The 5370-nt window shown below is 35.2% G+C and overlaps 1 long non-coding RNA gene across 1 annotated transcript; it reads left to right on the top strand.

Annotated features, from left to right (window-relative positions):
• The first annotated feature begins 2658 nt into the window (after nucleotides 1-2658).
• On the top strand, nucleotides 2659-3593 carry LOC106304737. The gene is made up of 2 exons (XR_001262821.1): nucleotides 2659-3192; nucleotides 3386-3593. It is a non-coding gene; the product is annotated as an uncharacterized LOC106304737 (long non-coding RNA).
• The last annotated feature ends 1777 nt before the right edge of the window (nucleotides 3594-5370 follow it).

Consider the following 5370-nt stretch of genomic DNA (forward strand, 5'->3'; position numbering starts at 1 on the left):
GATAAACAGTATTCGAAGTTTTAGACCTATGTTTTTCTTCGGCCTAAAATTCTTGAAAATATATTCAGTAGTTAAGTGAACACTTATGCGTGAACAAAAAAGAGAGACGAGAGAGAAAAAGCTTTATCCTCTCTCTAAAGGCGGCTAGTTTTTCTGATCTCCGTTTTTCGACCGGCGACGGTAGGCTCTCAAAGACACGTTGTCGATCGGGATTTGTGTTTGTTGGATCTGTTCCTTTGTCGCCTCTCTGTCTCTTCTTCTTTTTGGCGATGAAATGTATTTCAACCGGGATCTCTCGGTGATTTCCGGCGACACACCAACGCTAGGTGGTTGATCGGGTTTTGACTCCGATGTTGTATCTGTTTCAATTGAAGGTGAACAGTCGGCTTCTGACTCCGCGTAGCATCGCCTTTGGTGTTGACGGCGGCTCTGTTTCTTTCTTTGGGTTGTGTCCGGCGTCGGCCGATTGATGATCCACGAGGTGGACGATGGATGAAGATGGAAAGAGGAGGGGTAGTGGTGTCTCTTCCTGGTATGCTCGATGGTGGAGATTGGGAGACGGTTTCCGGCAGAGGTCCGGTGAAACGCCAGTTAGGGCTCCGGGAGGCGGCCATGTGACGCGTGTTGCCTCGTAGGTGAGGATTTCAACACGTGTACCGTCCACGTTAATGATTGACGCGTGGAGTGAGTGGCGTCTCGGTGAAAAAGATGGGTCTTAGTGTTTTGGGCCACATTTGGACTTGTGGTCGAAGTAGTTTTATTTCGCCCTTATGTTTTGGGCTTATGTTGTTTGTACGGTAAATGGGTTTAGCTTGTTGGGTTTTGGCTCGTTAATAATAATAAAAATAGATGGAAAAAAAAGTGAACACTTATACAAAACGTCCAACCAACTTCAAATGGTTAAATCAGAACTGGCCCATATGATGCATAAAGCCAAAAAAATGTTTTGTAACCTGAAAAAAAGTTGTATAGAATGTGCGGTTGGGTTTGAACGCTCAAAAAATTGTAACTATACCACTACACTTAATAACATAGATACCATGCGATGCCTTCTAGAGTAAACCAGGATAAGACATAGATGAGTTTATATGATAAAACATATAGTATTGAGAAACTAAATTTTTTATATTTGATAGTTTTTTTTTTCACACATGTACAATTATGTTTTTAGCTATTATATAATAAGCAACCGATGGGCCACTCTATTTTTAATAACAAATTTAGGCCAGACCGATGAGAAATTACTGATGGTCCTAAGGATTTGGACCTTAAAAATAATTTTCGTTGTGCTTGTTCTCTTTGTAGTTTGGTTCTACCGACGACTTGTTTACTTTTCACAGAGTCGACTGGAAAGGAGATTAGATTATGGGATTAATTCAACCTGAGAATCATTCGAGTTTTAAATTGATGTCGATGTACATCTCGAAAATCTCTAACATAAGATTCAATTCCAAATCGACGGCAAGACAGTTCAACCGACGAATACTTCGCTGAGATTGTATGGATATAGTTCATTCAAATAGAGTGATATTGATCCAGAAATGTGAAAAAATAAATATGCTAAAAATAAATGATGGGTTGATGAACTACTTAAATAATTGTTAAGCCTTAACTATATCAAAAGCCCGAATAAATATAGTGAACCTATCTTCCATATCTTGTTTATTGTCACCATCTGTCTCTTAAAATTTTAAAACTTAAGATTTATTTTCAGAAGAATAGAGACTATGTACAATCTTGACTCATCTGAACCTCTCGCTGGAGCTCTGCTACATGAAGATTTCGTAACTGTTTTTGTACGCTACCGAAACTACACTAAAACTTATTACGATATCTATTAACTACACTAAAATAAAGTTTTTGGCTTACGTATTTCCAGCCAACGTTACGGTACGAAGTCCCGTTATCAACATTATGTCTTCGTTATTTACAACTGATAAATAACAAAATAATGCAGTCAGCACAGGCTGCACAGCGCAAGAAACTCTTCTTGTAATGACATAGTTTGACATTTAACTAATAGTTTTCACTAAAAAGATACAGCTGTGTCAAAAGTTTCTCAAAAAACCCCAAGTCTTTCTGAGAAGAGTTGGTTCTTCTCTCATTTGTAATAACGTCTTTGTAAGATGAATCTTGCAGTGTTCGCAACTATAGATTTGTCCTTCAAGATTCACGATAAATCCCTTCCATCTCGGCAGTGAATTGAATGATCCCCGAAGTCTTGAGTATTTTGATATGTATATAATGAAAGAGAAGAAATCAAGAAGAGGTTTGATAAGACGTTTTGAGTAGTTTTGATTAGCTTATAAAACTGTTATACGACCATTAGCACTAATGCAACAAAAACCCAAGACTAAAAAATATATAAGAGTCCCAACTATCACAACAAGAAATATCGGTATTGGTAGCAGTTCACAGTAGCACGAATTCACCAAGTGCTACTAAAAGTGTCTAAAATCGGACTCTAACTCTATCGTATCATTAAATTCGCGCTATTAAATATTTTCGCGCTAAATAAAGTAAAAAAATCACTGTTATAGCGGGAAGTTGTTTTGGAGGCAGGTTTTTAGTTTGCATATATATAGTTATGAATTCTTTGCATCTCTTCAAATTTTGAAAGGTTGAATATTTTGTTCTTGTTGTTTAGATAGTGGGTGAGTCACAGCTACTAAAGGGTTTAACACTGATGGTATGTCTGCTGGGTTACGAGCTTCGGGGAAGAAGCCTGATCTCGGTCTTGTGACCTGTGATGTCGATGTTGTTGCTGCAGGTTCAGTGCTATAGTTATGTTTGTTGTGCTTAAGTGGAAAAACGTTTCTGATTTTCTTCTTGTGTATTTTTTCTTCAGTGGTGTTGCTGTGATTTGTCTCTTTTGCACGTTTGTTGCAATGTTGTTCCCTTCTTTCTCAGTTTTTGTGGACTTGCCGCATACACGTGACTGGTTCCTGGTGTTTGAAACTTCTGCATTTGTATGCAGTTTTTCTCCTACTTGTCCGCTTTCTTGAAACTTCCAAAGTCTAAATCCCCATGTGCTTTGGTTCTCAAGTATTTTTTGCTTTGAGAGATCGCAAGCTTGTCTCCTTTGCATAGTATGTATCAGATGTTGTTGCAGTCTTTGTTGGGGGATCTGGAACTCCATCTTTCACCACCTCCCATAGCTCTCTGACCATCAAACTCAGCCACCAGATGCAGGTTGGTCGCCATTCCTTGTTATGTCTCTTCACTTCTTCTTGTTCTTTTTATTGAACATGCTCCACAGATCAAGCGAGCTCTTTTTGATTTGTCCCTTTCTCTGTTTTGTTTCTCTCTTAATCTCTTACTCTTTTTCTCTGTTTTGTTTCTATTTTGTTGGCTGAGATTGGAGCTAACTCCACCGTTGTTACAGATGGGATATCTCAATAAGAATGACAGAGCGGCTGTAGGCGAGGAACTTAGCTACATGGAGAAGAGTCTGTCTTGAACTAAACTCTTCGTTGGTGTCAAACTTTACAAGTGCGATATATTTTTCATCGATTTATTGAGGTTCTTATGCGCAAGTAGATTGTGATCACACAATAATATGAGTAAAATTCTGTGTATGAGGTTTTCTGTTATATTAGTTTGGTTTTCATATAAAAGGAACTGTAATTGATTATATAAGGAACTGTAATTGATTATATTTGAGCTCAATTCATGAAAATGGTTCAGACCAATGTTAAAAGTGATAGATACTTTTGTTTGTTTCCAGCAAGTGAATGATTTTCTTGTGTTTATAAAAAGTTTTTTTTTTGTCGACGTTTCATTGACTTGCCCAATGGGCGAAGTTACATGGATCGGGCTTTAAGATACATGAGGCCCAAAAGTAAAGATACTATATAATGTAATAAAATTAAACTCATCTAAGTCGGCAGAGTTTGTCTGTATCATCACCACGTGCCCTAAATCCAGTTGTCTTTGTAGCACACAATTTACCACATGTCTCTCATGCAAATTAAGTCCTTTCAGGTCGCCGTGGGAAATTCTCTGCCGTATCGTATGCTTGGATCCTCAGAGCCCAGATTCCATACTTCACTCTCTTGCGATCCTCTGCCTTCAATTGATCTTCATTCTCTTCATTGGATGTGATGAAACTCCACATAGTTTCAGACGATTTGATACCAGTCGTTGTCAAAACACTTGAAAATCAAGCTTTGATTTTTCTTGAACTGATACAAACCAGAGAAACTAATATTCAAAACTCCAATACTCTATTCCTTTGGAATACTTTGCCGGGATGATTTTTAATGGCAAAGATTGACTTCTTCTGGAAAAAGAGATTGAGCATAACCAATAGAATAGAAGATGATCAAAAGAGACCGCCGGTATTGTGAATTAAAAGGAGAGTCGAAGACAACACAAAATTAAAACTTTATTGATCTTCAAACCAAAATCAAAAGAGTGATGATAGAACTTGAAGAACAGATTCGATTTAGGTTTGAAAGCAAAAAAAAATCGCCTAAGCGAAGTTTAGATCCGCAAACGGAAGATGAAAATCGATCTGTAAGATCGAATATTTACAAAAAAAAACTCAAAAAGATATGAAGATCTCCTCCCTCTGAAAGATTTGGATGGGTTAAGATTCTCTCTCTCTCTCTGTTCATAAAAAGTTTTATATCTTGTAAGTTGAAGTTTATAAGTTAAAAAGAAGTAAACGAATGTTACAATTTAATCTCACGAAATTTCTGATTTATAGGAATATTTTTTGCTTATTTATATTTTGTACTTTTTTAAACAAAACCCTAAACCCTAAACATATTTTTAAACCCTAAACATAAACTTAAAATCTTCAATTTTTTCATAATAAAACTAATATTAAATTTAAAATCAATTGTTTTAATATCTTATCTTAAATTTAAATTTAAATTCTAAACCCCAAACACTAAATCTTAAATCTACACCCTATATCTAATACCCTAAATCCCATCTTAATCTCTACATACAAAATCATAAATCTAATCTTTACAAAATTGTCTACAGATGTAACAGATTGTTTCAAAAAAAAAAAAAAATCTTTACAAAATTATAATAGAAAATTTAAATTTAAACTTCAAGTATATTTTAAAACTCAAATCATATACTTGATCCTAAATTTGAACCCTAATTCCTAAACCACACATCTCATAATAACATATATCATAAAACATTAAATCTTGAATTTTAAACCTTACATACAAAATCATAGATCTAATCTTTACAAGTAATATAAATACTAGACTAAAACCTATTCCTTACAGAAATTATAACTTTATTATTTTATTTTTCAAATATTTATCCTAAATTTTAACTTAACCAAAATTCTATTTTAAAATCTTCAAACCATATATACTTTAAACTTAACCACAATTATATAAA

This window comes from Brassica oleracea, chromosome C7, assembly GCF_000695525.1.
Source record: "Brassica oleracea var. oleracea cultivar TO1000 chromosome C7, BOL, whole genome shotgun sequence".
Classification (NCBI taxonomy): domain Eukaryota; kingdom Viridiplantae; phylum Streptophyta; class Magnoliopsida; order Brassicales; family Brassicaceae; genus Brassica; species Brassica oleracea.